The sequence below is a fragment of the Varroa destructor genome, unplaced genomic scaffold, assembly GCF_002443255.2.
Source record: "Varroa destructor unplaced genomic scaffold, Vdes_3.0 BEIS01000006.1, whole genome shotgun sequence".
NCBI lineage: Eukaryota > Metazoa > Arthropoda > Arachnida > Mesostigmata > Varroidae > Varroa > Varroa destructor.
This window is the reverse complement of record NW_019211459.1, coordinates 18407877-18428652: the sequence shown is the minus strand read 5'-3', so window position 1 is coordinate 18428652 and position 20776 is coordinate 18407877. Positions and strand designations below refer to the sequence as shown.

At 42.6% G+C, this 20776-nt stretch overlaps 1 protein-coding gene and 1 long non-coding RNA gene across 6 annotated transcripts in view; one reads left to right on the top strand and one right to left on the bottom strand.

The window, feature by feature from the left end:
• Positions 1-20776, bottom strand: part of LOC111252472 (cyclin-dependent kinase 6-like) — a 77690-nt gene that overhangs the window by 42657 nt on the left and 14257 nt on the right. The gene's annotated exons all lie outside the window — the stretch shown is intronic.
• LOC111253445 (uncharacterized) lies at positions 17315-20557 on the top strand. Of its 5 annotated transcripts, XR_002674661.2 has the most exons (5): positions 17344-17470; positions 17595-17764; positions 18780-19060; positions 19700-19854; positions 20148-20557. It is a non-coding gene; the product is annotated as an uncharacterized LOC111253445 (long non-coding RNA). The 5 variants fall into 5 exon arrangements; XR_002674662.2 differs by lacking the exon at positions 17595-17764 and having other exon boundaries at positions 17322-17470; XR_002674660.2 differs by lacking the exon at positions 18780-19060 and having other exon boundaries at positions 17345-17470.

Genomic DNA, 20776 nt, shown 5'->3' with positions numbered 1-20776 from the left:
ACAAACATACCCAGTGAGTCATATGCATAAAACATCACTGCTATAAAAGCGAGTACGTCAGCACCTTAGGCGTGTGTTTGTACCACACAGAATAACCAAAAAAAGGACCATCCATTGCTTTGTCTGTTGGCCTTTGTCCAGTTGTTAAGAGAAAGGTTTCATATACAATGTGCTGTAATTTCACCCGTGATGAGAAAAACGTTTTTAATGAAATGACTGCAAGGTCTGAATAGAAGACGGCATCTATAATTAACTTGAGATTTGTGAAAAAAAATAGCGAATTACGAAGGCCATTAACGAGAAGGCCACGATCTACTTAGACCGAAAGGACGACGACACGGATTTAGCTTTGCTAGCAATACGTACCGCCAAGAGGCCTCTACACAGAAAAAAAAAATTAAGAGAACTTGTCTTATAATGTCCAAGAAGATTATTTCTTATAATGCTATCTTAAGGTAGTAAAAAGAATTAGAAGCAGCTTAATTATAAGAGGAAACACATACGTAAGCTTCCTACGTAGCAGTCCTATATAATATAGTTAATGTGCACGATCAGCTTTTGCATCTTGCGTTTGCTTTTACGAATGTTAGATCTTCAAGATTTTTACAAGTTTTATATGGACAGCCGGAATACACGCCAAAGAAAGGAATAAGTAGTTAGTACTCAGGGAATCTAGGTTTGCTTACGCTTAGTTCCTAACAATATATAATACGGTACGGTCATATACATACCTGCAATACTTCCATATGAAATTTGCTTAAGCGAGACATATCTAGTTTAAAATACCGTTCTCATTATTTTCTGCAGAAGTTTTTTTCTATTTTGTTCGTTTTTCGGAAAATAATTTTTTTTAGCGGATCGACCTCATTTGTTCTTATAGAATACAAAATGGAACAAAAGTATCTCTCCTATAACTCAATCTTAGATCTAGCAAGTTGACCTATTGATCCTTTACTGACGCAATCACTGGCGGATTCGAATGAGAGCTGAAAGTTCGTCGAATTGTTGGGCATTCGCTGAGCCCTCGGCTTCATCTTGTCGAAACCATTTTTCTCAGCCTTCGTTGTTGGCACGATGTGACGAGACTTTCGGGAAGAGTCCGGCAAGGCCCGCTGCCGGCAAAAGCGGCGCCGAGGCTCGAGAAAGAAAAGGCCAATTTAACTTTTGATCCCCATACCCTCTAATAGCCGCACAACAAATCCCTTTCGCTGTCGTCCATTGCCCATTGAACGAAGCAGCACGACGTCACGGTGCGGCACAGACAAATAACCGATGTAGAGACACTTCTGTCGTTGGACAACGGTTACACGACATCGGGCGACCCACCGTCGTATCAGCTGCAAACTGCCGTACATCGCCGTTTTTTCCGTGCGCCCGAATCTTCTATTCACAAAAGATTGGCATGGTTAGACGCGCCTGAAGAATTGACGCCAGCTCTGTGTCCCTTTGGCGTTTCTCGACACACGTTAGCGGCACACAGTATCTGTTTGGGACAGCAAAGCACCCGTAATGTACGAAGCTAGTCTTCTAACGGTTAGATGTCCTCAAAGGCAGACGCCCAACATCCAGCGCTCGACAGCAGGGGGGGATAACGGGGCCTGCTGAGCAAAGAACGAGCGAGAAGGAAGTGGAAAGCAATTTGTTTTGTCGACTATTCCACGTTCGCGCCTTGTACTTGGAACAAACTTAAAGGTCATCTCAGGCCTCGTTTAGTAAACTCACCCTTATCTCGTGGTAGTACTGTTGCCTTCTACGTTCTGTTTGCCTGTGCAGTCGGTCCAAGCCGCAAACTCACTGGGTTCTTTGCGCTAGCGTTCGGGCAGCAAGGGCGCTTGTGTACAAAGAGGGGTCCGACGGGACAAAAGGGTAACAATGTAATGTAGATCCTCCGTCGCCAGAGTTCACCATTCTCGTTTAGCCTCAACACAGATATGAACTAAGTATTTAAACGAGATTTCTCTCTGTCCAGGTTTCACTCTCCTCCATCTATGTAGAACATAGGCACAGTTGTCACGAGCTCTAGCTGCTATACATATAATTATGCCTTTATGCGTTTTTTGCGCACATGCTATTAGGGCTTTACCAGTAATTTATGCACAGGAGCCATGAAATCTGGATGAAATACAGATGTTTCGAACTGACCGTGACAACATATGTTGACTTTGTTCCACATAATATTGCCCTCGAGTCATGCAAGAACCATTAAGAAATTTAGAAAACTATAATAGAAGTTGCCCTATTTCCTCATGAATGAAACTCTAGTGCCAAAATTGCTGATATTTTTGAGGGATATTACAACAAAACTAGAACACTATGTCTCCGTTCTTTGTTCCAAGTTGTCATTGTTTTTTTAGCCTGGATTTATTTTAAATTTTCTTGTGATTACAATTACTTAAATGCAATAGCGAAGTAGTCGTACCCATCACTAGTCATAGATCAACGGCCTATCAATTCGCAGTGTTCGCTTTCAATAGACTCAATGACCACACCATCATCTCTTCACGCTCGTCCAGTATCTGAGAGGATGGTATAGAAACAACGACAGTTGAGCAATAATGCGTTATTACAGCTTTAGGCTTGACGCTAATAGCCAGCTAAAAATATCCGTAATTTCAGTAGCGTACAGACGTGATTTAAGTAGCAATGCTACCTTCATTCTCTCCATCTCACTCTTTTTATTCCACACTGTCTTCCATCATGAGCTGTGCTACTCTACCTCCTTCTGGCCCTGCTTCGTCCAGCTGCTCCGAGTCTTTATCCTGCTTTGCCCCCGAAATGTCTCGCGTTTGCACTCTTAGAAAACGGATAGAAGTCGGGGGGTGACATTTCCGTTTCCGCTTTGTTCGCTCCGCGCGCCCTTGCCGTCATTGCAGCCTGCTCACTGCGTGAAAGCGTTGAAAGCGCGGCGGCGTCGGCCCTACCGACGTTGCTAGCGGCGCCGGAGACGGCACGTTTTGAATCGCAAGTGGCATCGCGGGGGGATTACCTCCTCGGCAGGCTCCAGGCTTTGAGCCCACCAAACGACGACTGAGCAGCCAAGCGACCGAGCCACCTAGCGCCCCTAGGCCCATACGCCAACTAACACCATCGCTATTGCTTGGCATTGGCGTCACCACATCACCCCTTGGCTTGTGTTTGCTCTAAGCCCTCCACATTTTTGTCCCTTGACGATGCCTTGCCCCTGGACGATGCCTTAAGCCGGTAAGGCTTATGCGGTAAGGCTTTCGTTGCCCCGTCCTTCGCGTATGTCTAGCGTCGCCTCGTTGATATATGTGGCCAGCTAGAGGTGGCAAGGCGGCGTGGCCGTGCCGTTCACCAACCCCCAGTGCCTTACGCCCACAATGAAGCAAATGGCAAGAGGTGAGTTTCTCGCATGAGCCTGAGTTTTGCTATGATAGGGGCGAAATGAAGCAAGGTGGAAACAGACAAAATGTGCTCCAATAGGCAGAACCCTACCATCGGGGGGCAATAAATGTGCCGCAGAAATGCACGCAAACCGATAGACATAGAAACTTTTCACACATGAAACAGTTATACGGATCGTTGTCGCACACAGATACATACAAAACGAACGAGCCAAATAAAGAAAAAATACAAAGAAAAAACACCGAGGGGCAAAAATGTGACAGTAGAAATAAAAGGGAGGAGTGAAAAAGAATGAAGAGGTTAATGCCTGCGAAGAGTTGACGGTGCGGAAAGAGAACGGTAGCAGTGTTGACGCTGGAAGTGGGGGCTAAGGATAGTACTACGGATGCGGTATCAATATGAGACGTAAACCGACAGCCTTTACGACGGGAATACTTAAATTAGCGTAAAGTGAAGATAAGTCGACTTCTCGAGAGAAATATACAGGCGTTGTTGCTATGATGACGGCTGCTTGATTGTAACGTAATGATATTGGCAAAAGTCGACCAAACGATGAAAAATCAAGCGATGAAGCTGCAGGTTGCGTGACAGACAAGTGCCGCCAATGAAAATCCAAAAGACCGCTTTGATTAGCTTGCTCTTTTTTTGTATAGTAGAAATAACGTTTGCTTAAATGGATTTCTTTAAATCAAGTATTTCCCATCCTCTCCGATGGTAGCAAGAGGTTATGATTTGGATGATAAATGATAACAAATCAAAGTGTGCTTAATGCTGAAATGTGCTTTGTAAAATATAAGAGAAGCAGTGTATTTGCTGAGTTAACGTATCTGACGCATGCTGTTGTTGAGGAGAAGACTTGATAGGATCTTCAAAAAGGGTGAATCACGTTTCAGTATTAGGAACTGATTGAGTTATTCTATAGCCATACGAACCAAAACATCATTGGTTAAACCAGAAACAGCCCATCGTTCAACTGAAAGATTTAATGTAGTTCTAATATGATAATTAATGCTACTCTTCAATAACTATTGATATGATGCAGGATGTAGTAAATAATTGTACTTGTGTAAACGGTGGTACTCGTGTTTTAAATGTTGACATATATAAAACCTGACGTACACTAAAACTGCATTTACCTAAGCGTCCTCGAGCGTTGCACGCGCCTGAGCAGGATTTATGCTACATAAGGTTCGTACGGTAAAGTAATGCGTCACATACGAGGGACGCCTCAGTCGACAATAGCAGTTCGACCGAGGCGATTAGCAGACGCTTTGCTAGAAAGGAAGCGTCCTATAGTCAATCTCCGTGAGCTCGGTACGCGACGCGCTTACAGATAGTCTGTGACAAGTTGCGAAAGCTTCGCTCCCGTTGACACCCGTAACAAGCGTCGACTGCAGCGCATCGAATGAACCCATTCGGACAACCCGAAACGCTCAATGAAATCGCGACATAGGCCAAAACGGCCAGACTTGATGTGTAATGAACAAATAACGGATGGACAGTTAACTTTATTTTGGGTCGCCAATCGTTTTATCGTTGTGCTCGTTACTGTTAGGTTGTATAATAGCCATGCTACCATTATCGAAATATACCTATCTGGTGACACAGATCAGAATGGCAACATGAAGGAGACTGGACTTCAAATTACTGAAGTAAGACCTATAAACAATTAACACGAATAGATTCAATTACAAAAAAAAAAAAGGATATAGGCAACTATGTGTTGAATTATCATTTTTATGCCGTATACTTAGATAGATATAATCATAAAACAAGATTTTGCTGAGACTAACCAGTGAATCTTTAGCTAATTTCGCATGCAGGGTATATCACCGCGGATGAAAATCTAAGGTAACAGAAGAACTACAATCTTGGAAGCCAGACGTATAAACTATCGTGAAGAGACGTGGAGGCGAGAATCGAGACGAAGTGACAAATGTACGTATATTTGTCGCTATGTCTAACGCACCGCATCCGAACGCTAGTACACACCAAATTCTCTGTGTGTGGAGGCGCCAAAACACCAATTATTAACCGACAGAAAAATTTGAGGGTAAAAAAAACACTTGAGAAGCAATTGCAGACATAAACAACATTGAAGTCATAGACTGAATAGAAATTCGCAGACGAACTTTAACGCTGACTAGCATCGAGGACCAAAGTTTACTTCGAATTCGGTGTTAATACATCCGTATAAGCTTCTATTTAGATTGCCCCATTGATAGAGGGCGCATACACTTAAGCAACGTTCAAAAAAGAGTACACTTAAACATTTGTATCGATGCAATATCGTAATCATCGACTCCATATTGTCTACCAAACGGTGATCACGTTTATCTTGTATAGTACTTATAAAGCTCAAGTCAATGCTTCTCGACAATAGTATCGCAGCGTGGTGGGTGTCATTTTGAATATAATACGTACAAGACGTATAATCATGCATAAGCCGAACACACTGGTACAAAGTCTCTGCTGGGTATTATACCTCAGGCCTCCTAGATGTGAGCCTTATATCACCACCCATCGGAATCCACCGCAACGAATTGGAGATCCTTACTCGACAAAATACGGCTTCTTGTATACTGATAAAACAAAAAAAAAAATAGTGCCGATCATGCAAAAGCCATATGGAAATCATATAGTCAAGAATGTACATACGCTAATTTCTGCTGGGGTGCTTATTATTTCTTTATAGAAAGTCTTAGCTCATACTATCCCTGGCAGTCTCAACAGCCCGTTTTACATACGAATATAAAATTGCAACGGGTGGTCTCCTCGCGTGCTTTCCAAGGGCAATCGGCAACGTATTTCTTGGGACGCCGAATGTAATTTAAGTAGGACGCCCGTTCGAACTTCTCGAGAATATTAAAGTCGGTGACCTGTTAACGAGATGGAACCGAATAATGTATGGAGCGGGATTTGTTGTCCTGTCAATAAAAACTAGTTGTCAGCTTTGTTTCTAGCATAGAAGGAGCTGTACGATAAGTTTTTCAATCTACATTCTCCTCATTCTACATATAAAATTTGTTATGAGTGATCAATGCAGACGGAAGATTTCGACAAGGGTATATTGAATTAACGTCTCCTTCAACCTTGGCATATGCACAGGAGATCGCTCCACTGATCTCGTTCAGTCGTAAAGCAAGCAACAGATTTTAATAGTAAGTACAGATTGGAAATACCATACATAGGATCCAGAGATTCATTTCTTGAGGCTTGTGTGCTAAGCAAACAAACTTACTCAACGAAGACGTTCTATGAACTCGGCGGTGCGCCATTTAGATATTTAAATGCAGGACTTAACTATTACAATGGATTCGTGCCGAATATAATAATGATAAAATTAAGGTATTTTTAAAGGACGTTTTATGCGTCCATAGAGTCTATTTCGTCAAGTAAACTAGTGGTAGCTACGGGATTTGTCAGTACCGACGTTTCGAATACACTCTCCCACCAAATGCGTTTTGTCATATACTATTGTTGGCATTTTCGTAGCAGTGGGACGTCTCGAACAACCACCATATGTATTGTTCGAGCGCAAACTTTGGGACTTTATCCTGGGGAAGACAATGCGCCCCTTAAACCACAATGTTATATGTCTCTGTAACTATTGAAAGCATCCAAGTACTAAATAACTTCGAAACTATTAGTGGACGATATTTCATGCAAATATTTACCAAATTTCGTCTGTTAGTGAAGCGCAGTAAAAGCTATTCGTATCTGTTGGATCGCCAAATAGCTATATATATATATATATAATTTCTTTCTATATAATATAATTACCAATGTTGTCATACATGTTTTTTTCGACGGTCCTCCAGTAAAACCGTTAACTTGTTAAACTTCTGTCTAGCAAATACGTTAAATATGTTATAATCGCTAAATATTCTAGGACATTTAAGGCACATCTCGTAAGTCCTTTTCGATTAAACTTTTACACTAACAAGATACGAAATGGCTCGCCTTTTTTTTTAATTTATAGTAGTATACACATAATTTATCAAGCCTCTCTTCTACAAGATAGAGCTTCCTTACTTAATGTCGATTTTTTTCCACCAAAGTTTGTAGCATGCGTGATGAGCTGGCTAGTAAAGGGTAGAATTGCATTTTGATATTATCACCAGTCAGGAACAGCCAAGTGTGAAAGCATCCATTTCAATGTGATGAGCTTGTGGGAAATCTTACAGAACATGTAACAGGCTGCGTACAGAAACAGGGCCCAAGTGACCGACTTTTATGAAGCTACAATCGTTCCTATACGATGTATACACACACACACACACACACACAAAAAGCTTCAGACAGCCACAGCCATATGAATTCGAAAATTGAAATAGACATGTCCCGGTTTTAATATAACGCTAGTTATTGGCACGAGACTGTTTGACACTCCAGGCTTTTTTAAAGGAGATTGCTTTTATTGTTTTTTCGACGCTTTTATTACACTCATGCATGACAGCTAGCTTAGAGGCAAGAGCATTCAGCTTTCCGGTGTTTAAATCCCCCCTTACGCTCTTTATACAGCAGAAACCATGTGAAGGTTCGTTATAGAATCCTTCCCATTGCCATTTGTTCGTCCGTCATTTGGGGTACATGTTTACAAACCTTAAATCTCCATCCAACTTCTACTCTCCTTTAGCGGGGGCCCGCTATCCCGCTTGCATAGCTCAAGTCTTTAAGCGATACGACGCGAACGTATCGCCTTTAATTTCCCTTACATACGACCAAGTGGCAGGAGGGATTTGTCATGTCTCCTTACGGATTGCGACCGACCATCAACGGACCCGAGGAAGAGGCAATACGACCGTCAAACCTAGAGGAAGAGAAGTGTTATGGAAAGCTTAACTCCTCTCACTGTGCAGTACAAGAGCTTGAAATCACTCCAGTACACTGCGAGACGGTAGTCGCTCGGTGCCATCTTGTTCCGACATTATTGTCGGAAAAGGGCGATCTAAACGGCAACACAGCGGCGGCGGCGGCGGCGGCAAATGTTTACGACTTTCCTCATGTCTCCGCGCACTCTGTTGTGTATCATTATGCGGACGAGCGTATCATGTACCCTTCGTGTTAAAGCTAGCGTTTCTCGCATTGGCTATTTGGGCAAACTCTAGTAATTGTAGCAATCATACTAAATAAATGACGCGTTTATTCGATGGAAAAAGGATGAGAAAGCGTCAAAGCGAAAGGGGAAACAATTGACGACTCTTTTACAACTTTTCGTTCTCAATAGCGAAGCCACAATATGAGGGTAGCAGTGCAGGGACACGAGAACTCATTTGGGAGCGTCAGCCCGTCATTGCAAGCAAGCCGCGATAGCCGAAATAATGCCTGTATTGAATAGTGTTAACGAAGGTCCTCACGAGGCTCTACAGCGTCTTAGCTTCAAGAAGAATCTTCACGATATATCTTTACATTATCGGCTCTATGATTCAGTCATTCAGTGTTTTGAACATATTTAATTAGATAACAACAACAAGGACATGTTTGTAGAGAATCGGCAACACTTTTGTCAATTCCTCTTGTAATGCTCTAAGTCATTGTTGAGGAGCTTTTAACAGCACGGCTCCTATATGGTCAACAAACCTGTCTACTCGAGAAACACATTTATGTTACATCATGGTGTCCATTGAACATCGAATTTCCATGTTCAACGTTCATAGGCAGAGAGAGCACGCCTGACTAAGCAACTGCGACTATAAAGTTCCCTTTGATAATCTAATCTAGAAGGCGTAACTTGTAGAATATAACTTCCTCTCACAGCTGAATACCTACACGAGCCACGACACGAACTAATATAGCTCGATTCAGCTAACTGGATAGAGCTGAAGAAAATGTCATTATTAAACTATGTCTTACTAAAGACTATGTCTTATATAAAATCGGTTTTGTGTACTGAACGTTTGAAACATGGCGTTTTTTTTGTTCATTATGTTCATCCAAACCGAATGCTTGGCGACAATAACGATGCCAGCGTTAACTACCCTACCCTTACCAAACCCCTTACCAAAACAATAATCACTTATCTAAACTCTAGCTTTGCTCTGATGTTTTATTAATTAACATTAACAAGCACATATTATTTTGACTGAATATATTGTCAAAATTTCCATTCCTCGAAGTTTTTAAAGATTGACAAATGTAGGTGAAAACATATAAATGGAGTTTAAACGCTGATTCAAGAAAAAAAAAGCTCTAACTGGCGATCGAGATAAGCGTTTTGACTACTAGGTAGGATGATATGCCATTGTGGTGATTTGAGAGGTCGCAGCATTATTTCGAATCTTGACGTTCGTTACATTGAAATGAAACTCCTTGATTCCACCCTCAAGGTACGCATTTCAATTCCCTCAGTTAGTGTCTACAAGGTATGTCGCTGATCGATCCCAGTCGCTTTCCAGAGTAACAAACAGAATGAACAATGTTTACTTTTTGATACGCTTAATATCTCTGATAAGTTTATAAAGTAAATGTAAGGAATAGATAAATTATACCATAAGCCTCCTACGGTTCCTTCTATTGAAACAGCTATTGACTGTACCATTGTTTTTTGGCTGGATACCTCTGATACAGGTGCCTCTCAAATAAATGTTACGCGATACAAGCGCAATTATTAGTGAGGCCTGCGCGCGTGTTAGTGTCGTCGCTATGCCAGACGCGTACGGGAGCGACCACCCGACTTCGTCGTGGACGGTGTCGAGAGCAGCAAACCTTCCGGCAATGCACTTCCATGTGGCTTCATACCGCCAGCGATTGTCATGCCACCACCTACACGCAGAGGGCTTGTACAAGTTGTTACGGGAAGAACTTCCTGGGAGCTTGGTTCGCCGTAAAAGATCTGCTGGGACCCGAGAGTGCGTGTCGCTGGGAATAGTTTCAAACCCGACACTGGTAGCAACAACAACAACAACAAAAGGACAACGACAGACAAGCAAGTGTACCGGCCTCTGCCCATTGGTCACAATTGTTCGTTTCGGGTCCGTCCGGCATTGCCACTACTGCTGCTGCTGTTCCTTGCCGCTTCACTACCACTCACCTTAGTCACGGCAGAGCAGACCCAGCACACAGCGAGCGTAGCAGCCGACGCGTTGGGCAGGTTTTCCTTAGAGTCAATGTACCGTCCGCCCAGCAGACGGCGGGACCTTATCCGTAGTTCGCCACAGCTCATGCTGGACGCAGTAAGTCGCCATTGCAGCCACTGCTAGACGTTACAAGACCCTACTAGGGGCGCAACCAACACGGTGTGCCAATGCGTGCAATGCATTCACAGACGACATCTGCGCCATCTGGTGCTCAAGCTACTGTGGACTACTATCAACGGGCAGAATGGAGCACAGTGAGGGGGTTCGTCGCACAAAGTCGCCGTTTGAAGCAGACTCGACTAACTCGACTCGGTCGTCTTATCGGCGTCAAGATGACTTTATGGTGCCGACGAGAAACGCACCCGCCACCGAGATGGGGAACAATGGGGAAGGACAACTAAAGCGCGGACGACCGGAGAAAACCGTTCTTGTCCCGCCCACGTTCGCTGTACTGCTACCGGGGCAGCACTTAGACGCGACAAGAGATAGCATAGCCCACTATACCATTATAGAAAGTTGGTTCGGGTTCGGCCCGCTGGCCGTCCAATCGGCCTGGCTGCGTACGACTGTTAGCCAACAACCAACAATGTATATGTACTTGCTTGGAGGTCTGATAGTGTGCCTACGACCGGCACCAGCCCTCGACGCTTCTTGTGCCCCTTCTGCGCCTTGGTACGTTACACGTTCTCCCTGAGGCTGCCTGTCTGCCGCCTTCTCTCCATACCCTTTGACTCGCTTCATCTTAGACGTTCACATAGGGCTAGTCAGAGCTTACCTACTGATTCCCCTGGGGGAAAGAAGCTTGGTGCTCTGTGCCCTACTTCGTCGACTTCGTTCAACTAATTTGAACCCCTCGTACTCTCTAGACTGCCATGTCCCATTCCCCATTGCTCTAACGTATGATAGTATGTACCCTGCCAACCAGAAGTCACAAGCGAGTACGCACATTTGGAGACCACCATTGTGATTTTTGAAACGGCAGATAAAAAGAATCGGGTGTTTTAGGTGTCCGACACAATCAGTATTGCCAGTTCACACTAGCGCTGCCAGGCAATCCTCACCTGTGGTATTAAATTCGGCGGGAAAAATATATTACCGATTATGTCGAAACGGTCATGAGTACATACACTTTCAAATAACGACTTCCTGTTGGTGGCCTATTTGACACCTCTAGCACACTATTTATGGGGAATTCTGGCGTTAGAATAAATAGTTGGCTTATTCTCATGAAAGAAGTTGCAAGATATACACTGAGTGGTCAAGTAACTGCTAAATAAAAGAGACGTCCCTTGTTGGTTCTTCACTTAATACCGTGCGATCGATTCCGGTGATCTGCAATTCAGTGCGCCCCATGAAACAGATACTTACGTATATGTATAGCTGCTTAACACGGTTACTTGTTGTACGCCAAATATAAAAACGCTATCAAAGTCAATGCGTCTGGCTAAAAAAAACGTTTTCGACAATATAGCTACCATCTGCGATACGGAGGAGGTCTACAAAGCGGCTAAAAGCCCCCACTGAACGCTACCCTAATACGTGTCATCATATTTCTTTAACCCGAAATAACCAATAATTATGTATCGCATACATCAGCAGATACATTATATTGCCATAAATTGGGGATATATTTTAGGTTATAGTAAAAGAGCGTTTGACCTGGAAAACCAGCAAGGTAAGGATAAACTCCAATTGTTTAGGCGATGATTATGTTTGGCACGTTCCTACGATTAGAAAAGATAACATCAAGTCGTGCTTGAGCCGCACTGTTGATTTCACCATAGACTAAATTGGCAATTAATTAAATGCTTGCGTTTATACATATTTTGACATCTTTAAAATGGTGTTCTTGGATCTGGCTGTCTGTAACAGTGATGCGGAGCCGATTAATTTTGTTATCTCTTACTTTACTTATTGGTTATGGATTTAGTATCACAAGGGAATGGCAAGTATCAGCTTTGCGTCGATGAACATACAAGTTACAACATTTTTTTCGAAAAACTGTATTCCTAGTACAAGCAAAATGGCGCCTAAGGTCTGCTGTTATTAGTGCTAATGGTGGCAAAAACGTAATCATGATCGTTAGGTTACCAGTGTCGTAATCCTTCCCAGACAACAAAGCACTGAACTCGAGAAGTCTACCGTGGTGTACTTTTAGCTGTGACTCATAATAAAAAAAGAAGGTAGTAGAAGATCCCTCACTAGCCGTAAACGTAATTGCCTTCTATACGAAAAAAAACATTCGAGTTACTGAGAAACGTAAACACAAATGAATTTAAAGGTACATCTACTCTGAAGTAATTGAAATATTTTGATTATTATATAGATTCAAAAAGGCTTTCTGTCGCCTCGTTGAATCGACAGCTGTTACCCAGGATGATTATAAGACAAGATGCTATTATTCCTAGGACGAAGACGATATAAAACAGCTGCTAATTTTTTAGTGTCCGTTTCTCGGAGTCTTATCTGTTAAAAACAAAAAGAAGATAGATATTTAGAATTAATTAAATATTCCCATCGATAATGTTGCACGATACGCATTATCATGCGCGACTTATTTTAATAGAGAAATCCATTTGATAGACAAAAAGACGGTTGCGGTATAAGCAAAACAAATTTTATAGGACTTATATGTTTGACAGCTAATTTTTATTCAGAATGAAAATGAACTACAAGGCAGGTGCGCCTTGGTCCCGTTGAAGGTCAAACTATTACATTAAAGGCACTCTGTACCTTAGTCCGTCTATTTTTGTCTTTACTTTATACAAACGGCAAACAAGATCTCTCTCAGAGATGTTTTCACGATATCTTAGAAACAATAATCATACGTGCGGATATTCAACGCTGAATGATTTAGTTTTCGTACAGAGACCGCGGCTAAAGTCAGTTTATTCTCCCATCCATCCGACTCAGTAGCGACTTTTTACATTGACTTTAGACAGCCTCAAACAGTTCTCTTTTTTTAAAGCTTTCCAGCGATCCGGTTTGGACGCTTTTCACCATACTATACACGATGGGCCATTGAAATTTATCATAAGCTCGATAGCGAATGGTCGACTCGCTATGGCAAGCAACTGGGCCATGGGCCACAAACTCCTGCCGATCTAACCAGAATCTCTTCGTCTCGTTTTCGCTTACCCCCGTCTGCGAAAACCTGTTCCGTTCCAGGAAAACACTTTCGTTCACCTCAGCCCATGCTTCGTACTCAGGGGCTGTATGGAACGTAGGCTGTTTGCTGTGCGCGATTGACTAAACGATGACCAGGTCGTCTCTGATGTTGTGCAAGGCGGAGCGTTGGAATCTAACGCCTTCTGATTGACTTTGTCGGGCCGTGACGAGTTTACTGCCGCTCACTTCCAGGTTGTATGCAAAGGTCCGCGTGTAAGTATTTGGGATCCAATCAGAACGAATGTTCGCTGCCACAGAAACTGACGGCAACGCGCTGAGAGATATATGTAGAGAAGGGTCGGCCTGGCCTGGCCTGGCCTGGCCTGGCCTGCTGCACACAGAAGATAGTAAGGTAAAAACGCGTTACCGTATGACTATCTGACCGTACGTCTGCTCATCGTATGCCGGATCTGAATTTGCAGGAACAGTCATCGATTGGCGCCGACGTCCACCACTGACCCCGTTCCCGAGCTCCAGTGCTGGCACTATGTGGCAGCTGAAATCGTTTGCAAACCAAGCAAGCTCACCCGTAAAAATGGGGCCCCTCATGCAAAAGTAAGGTTCCGACGTGGCTCCAGTCACGTCGAAATTGGCACCCATCGTTGCCAGAAAACCAAGGAGAATCTAAAAGTTAGACATAGAGATTCAGCCAGTGTAACCACCATAGATCGGGTCAGTTTGATTTGGAAATCGAAATGTGATCTAACCATCACATTTAGAAGGAAATTCGCAATGAATACAAAGCAATTTGTTAGTGTACTATGCATTTGTGTATGTCTTGTGAAATCGCCTTATGTAAAACCCATTTCCACATCAGACATTCTGCCAAAATTAGCTAGCTTTACAGACACGCTAGCGTTGGTCGCACTTTCGTCATCCTGTCTGCCCTGCCTGAATTCTTAGGAGTCTATTGTCTCACCCTATTTTCGGTTATTGCTCGTCGTTTTGCAGCGTGCTGATTTTTCTTTATTTCCGAAATTAGAAACACATCAATATGGGATGGTTTACGTTTGCATTTCTAACTATTGCCGGTTCTGCCACAAATCGTTTCTCCTTTTTTTTTCCAGTGTTGCGTCTACCTCAATATTCTTCCTTTAACGCTCAAGCATTTATGTCTGGGCCACAGGACCCTGTCCTTAATCGCATACCGCACTCAAGATGCGCATTCAATGAAACGCAAAACTCTGGAAATCGAGGCTTGGATGCCGAGGCAAAACCCAACCTTTTAACTGCGAACTTTTTTGCTATCGCTAAAAATTCCCGCTTGAAAGCGGAAAAAAGTCTTTTGCGTTTCTTCCTTTCTACCAGACGGAAGACTCAACCAGCCCTTGAGTAGAGTACCTCACGAGGCTGCCACGTAAGAGACATGTAAGAGGCCTTGTGAAGTTACAGCGTACAAACACGGGTGACTGTGAGGAGACTTGAGGAAATTATGAAACCGTATGAGAAATAGCCCGCAGAAAGAAGGCCAGGTCGACCGTGCCAAGGTCGAAAGACAAGCGTCAATCGAGTTCGCAATATGTCTATGCTTTCTCTGGAACTGAGAGACAGGTTTAAGTTAAACAGCCAAGTCACCTTTGTCTGTTTACCATTTCGCCCATCTGACGATCGGCCAATTTCGCAAGCAAACAAAGCTGCAAACCTTCTGTGGGCTTGCGAACGAGATGGCCGCTTTCAGCGTGTTTTCCCTCAACGAATAAAAGGAAACGCTGGCAAGCCTGCTGATCCTGCGGGTCTACTTTTTCCTCTCTCATAGTTCCTTCAGCGCTCATTCCTGCTTTTTCTCGCGAAGCTAGCAACTTCTTTTACTCTTTGTCATTATCCTTTTTTCTTTTCGCGCGGGTGGTCCTATTTCTGGAGCCCGTCCTTATCGCCGCCTTCGTAGGCGTACGGTCGATGCAGGCAGCCAACAGAGCTTCCACGTGTTGGAAAGATCACATTCTGGAGAGAAACGAGGGAAAAATGAGTGCAGGTAAACAGCCGACTCGGACGCAGTAGGAGAACGAAAGGGAGCACGAGAAAATAAGGAGACTAGAGAATAGAAAGACGAGGCTAGGAGTGGAGTTGCTATAGTCAGTCAGCCAGCCAGTTAGCCTGTCTGCCGTTGCGTTGCTATGCTATTCTACACAAACTAAAAGCGACCGCCGCTGCAAGAAATTGAAATAAATGGATTTTCTCTTTTAGCCCGTTCGCCGCCAGCCTTTGCAGGCACAACCGCTACCATAGTCTATTTTCGGCCAGGCTGTCCGGATGACGCGAGTGGTTTACACTACACAGCTGAGTTATCACTGCTGGTCCATTGCCAGGCCCGCTTATGAACTAGGGCCATGGCTCCGAGCCGAACCCACCATTTGGGGTGCAGCGAGTGCCACGCTGCTGTAGCTCCTGTCTCATAGAAAATGGTGTGGCAACCTAGAACAGAATTTAAAAAAAAAAGCAGTAAAAACGCTATCAGATGAGTAAGCCCAAACGTAACGTACCATCTTCAACTTTTTCACGCTCGTGTGTGACTCGATCAGCCTATAAACTTTGGTACGGACAGGAGTATGCACACACATATAAAACGACTTATACATATGCACACGGACACAGACATTTGCGTAAACTATGAACATCCTATCTAAACACAAGATAAAAAGCTATTTTGCATTTGAGAGAAAAATATTCCAACAGATACTTTTAGGGAAGGTACTACGATCTGTCAACAGACTCTGTTCCAAATCCATAGGGACCTTCTGTAAAAACAACAGCATCTAGGAGCGCAAGCGTGACCAAGGTCGACCAAAAATCACCCGCTAAATCATTTCATAACTTCTAGGCATTTGGCAAATACTTAAGAAGAATGGAGACAAGTAGCCATTCCAGGTTGAGAAGCTAAGAAGCTTTGTTCATTTAGATTCATTTGATTCAGTTCCATTGCGTCCATTGAAATGTATATGTTCCAGCTGATCTTGCAACAGAGCTAACTCTTCGAATGCACGTTGGGGCAATCAGCTAGTTCTACGGTTAACTCCTTTCTACTTTCTGGAAAGGATTTAGGATGTCCCATACGCTGACACAGTCTCAACCACGATCCTAAGTGATCTTTGCGCAGGAGAGTTGTTGCAGGCGGTCACCTCAACCGCGATGGCCATCGCCAGTTTCTACACGTACTCAGTAATTGCCACTTGAATATTTTTAAGGTCGCCACAAAACATACAAATAGCATTTTTTGAAAATAGATAGGGCCATTGGCAATGATAGACAAACAGTTTAATAAAATGAAACCGCTAGTGCGGGCGCGTTTGTCCGCGTATAATCTGCTGTTCACAGACAGAATTGAGCGATCGATTACATGTTTTAGCGGCAAGACATGAACACGACCTGCTCATTATCAATAATAAAAATCGGACTTTTTTTCTGTGTTTAGACATGTGTCTACTAGGTTTAGTGTTGTACTTGCCGACCAAGCAACTTCAAGAACTTCGAAGTGACTTCAGGTCAATATGTCCTTTCGAAGGCCCCAGGTCGATGGAAACCATACCACTGAAGCACTGTGAAGGTCTATTGTTTTCTTTATGTACATTATGTCGAAATGTATTGTATTCGACAATACCAAGCCTATGAGTTTAACACTAAAATGTTTTTGAAGCTTTTAAAGGAAACAGGGGTTATTAAACTCCGCCTAATTTACTCCTCAAATTGATACCCCTCGTGGTAACGCTGCAGCACAGCTGCAAAAGTCCGAACGCAAATATTTTCTGGTCAGGATTGAGCTCATAGCTATTATAAATATGATTCAATCGAGCCTAGGGCATTGATTTGTACCATACAACGAAGCGGTCAAGCATCGAGGCAGCTGGTATATAGTGGCGCTGGTGAGTGCAGAAATCAGTAGCGGAATTAGTTATGATTCGAAGAATAATTCGTCATGATTAACTGGCCTCTGCTTATCTATTACGTCCATTTCTGATAATAGGCGGAATATTTTTATTTTGACAGGATTGACCTGAAACGAAATACTGACCACTGGTTCCGTAGTTCACGTTATATTCGATGCGAGACGCTCTGGCTATGAAAACACAAACGCTGCCGATAGTTTTCTCCCTCGAGGCGGCCTCTTAGATAAACCTGATTTATGAATGCGGTAACTTAAAGGCCACTAAATTGGAGTAAGTGACCTTGAACTGTTTGAAAAATTACTAGGAAAGCTTTGCTATAGTACAAAAGAAGCAGACAGAGTGGCACCGTGTGTGAGAGACAGTGTGTGCTGATGCTCAGAACTTAACGTGCGGATGAGCATGACGCATAAGCTGAACGAGGATACAATAACGGAACGATTACCTTTACCGAGCTTCTCAATGAGGCTATAACACTGGGCAGTATTACTGAAACGAAGGACATGAGGAAGCTAAATTTCAGTACAAAGTACGGTCACAGTACGAGTAATCTTGTCATAACACTGAAATGGTATAAAAAATGGCTCTAGCCAAAAAAAAGATACTTGTCTACAAAATTGAAATGAATTAGTCATTGGCTATCAACGGATCTATCTACTATTCGACATCATACAGGCTGTAGGGGTTTGAGCTCCCACCTTCGTTAATGCGATTTTAATCTTTGAAGTAAAGATTTGAAGTAAACCCTCTAACAACACACAGCTCTGATACCAAGGTGAAAATTGATGTGAATATTTTAAAACAGTGTTAAACTACATATACGCAATTTTGATCAGTGACCAGAATTTCTAAGTAAAAAAAATTGTATTCTTGTAAATAAATTTAACATCATTAAGGAATTTGGGCAGAGGTCGAAATAGGTTAGTCTGATAATGTGAGATCTTGGCTATACGGCGGACGCATTAAGAAATCCTACCTCAGTTCCCTTAATTTTAGCATAAGATATGTATGGTCTGACGTTGTCAGGGTGGGAGACGATGTTTTTCATTGGTTTTTTTTAATAGCTTGTCGTGATCTTGGTATTTGCTATCGGATCAATCGTTTTCCCGAGTGGCAGGAACTCATAATGCATGATACATTGCTAGTTTTATGAAACGAATGAATAGCGTAACCTTCTTTGGTATCAGTCTGGGCTTTCCCACAAATTGTGGAGAACCTTCTCTTTATTTGCATATTATTATGTTATTGTTCATTACCCGTGACCAATCTCTTTGACAACGCCTTGCAGACTAAAATACGATTGAATAAAGTCTTTTGCGTCAACTCGTGTAACACCGAAGCTGTGTTTGGAGGCGGTTCGCTTCGTATGGTCAGAGCACTATTAAACGATGGGTGTACAGATTGTTGTCGATATCGTAGCTACTCACGCGTCAGTCGTACCCAGCTAAAGACCAGTAGAACTCAATATAATTAATCTATTTGATGTGACGTAAACGTTTGTACTGATGATAGCTTGGTCATCGTAGAAATTGGAGCACCTCGAGACGCACTTGCGGTATCTCAAAGGAGGTAATACCTAACACATGCATTTACATATATATGTATATATATGTGGGTATATATATATATACATATATATATATATATATATATACAACAAATTTATATCAGAATTGATAAATCTGTTTATACCTAAATGGTAGAGGGTTTTTTTTAGAGCCATACATTTATGTTTGTGTAATAGGGCAATAAAGTTGAATGAACTTGCTAGTATACGTTTAGCCTGTCAGTGTGGCCTAAAAATATACTTCAAATAATGCAGTCAGTAACAGAAGATGTTGGGTGTGGTCTACTAGACCATTTTTATGATCAGTCCTCTAAACGTATAAACGTACGTGTGAAAGACCCATCAAAACGTATTTTTGCGTTCTACTCTCGCTAGGAAATGTCGCATGTCGTAAAGTACATACAGCAAAATCAGGTTATAATTGTACAAGATGGCAACAAGCTTAAATCTATTAAGTCAAAAATAACCGTATGTTTGATTTGTATGTCGTCGGTTGTTGACTATACACTCGATGTTCGTTTAACAAGTCCGTATGGTCTCATAAATGTGCCAACGTGAAACATGCTTATGCTTGGTCGATGCATTTGTGTATTAAAGTATAGCCAAAGATCAACTGGTTGAAGCATCTTATTCGATTCCAGAATACGACAAAGCCGACGACTTCGTCAACGGGTGAGGTTTGAAACTGAGGATCGATCGATATCGAAAAACCAGGGAAAAGGGGAGTGCCAGACTAACGAAAACCGTACGCGGCTACGAGTGAATCGACTACACCTAAACGCCATTTAGTTCGAAGGTACCGTGTCTCATCCGCACACACGCGGATCAAGAATTCCTGCCAGGAAAGTGTGATCTTGAAGTTCGTTTCTTTTCTACTGATCATTTCCGAATTTTAGTTATTTACAAGTAAATATTAGTAAGGGAAGTCGCCAGTCGTAGATGTGATTAGCGCATGTCTCCTGCTTCATGTTGAGAGGTTCTTACGGATAAACATAGTTTACTTTGATTAATGTTTTGCACGGTTTTTCCCTTACGAACCCAATTACCTAACTACGAGAACGGTGTTTGACGCAATCGATTTCTGTCCAGGAATATCGAACTATGGCTGACAACGACGGCAATGACGCCCGCTTGGGGAAGATTCTCAAAAACATCTGTGAAATACACCGTCTGCAAGCCTCGCGGAAACGGATTTTAGATATGCGAAGCTCTGTAGCCGAGTCTCGAAAGCTCACTCAAGAAGCGCGGCGCCTTCTTCAAAATAAGAAGAAGTATGCCCAACTTTATGCTCGATTCGCTCATATTGGCGAAAAGCTTCAGCAAACGAGGAGAATGAGCCGAAAAAGCCAGTGCAGTCGAGGAAAGAAAAAGGATTCTGAAAATTTTCAATAAGACGCTTAAACGGATATTTTACTAGGGTCTCCTAAAATACATTACTCCTAAAAGAAATTCAGGTGAACAAGGAGTAACTTAAAATAAACATGATAACTAAAAAACAATCACATTCTAAAGAGTTTATGTGCACATCGGAACTGAATGAAGAAGGTTGGACCGAATTTCTAATAGTAAGTTGTCTACGTTTCGAAATTTTCACGAGGAATGTAGCGTATATCGCGAGCGGTACGAGCATTCGTATAAAATTATAATGATGGCCGACTGAATGTGTTCGTTATAACGGATTAATGCCTAATCCTGTTATTAATCTTCTTAGGAACTTA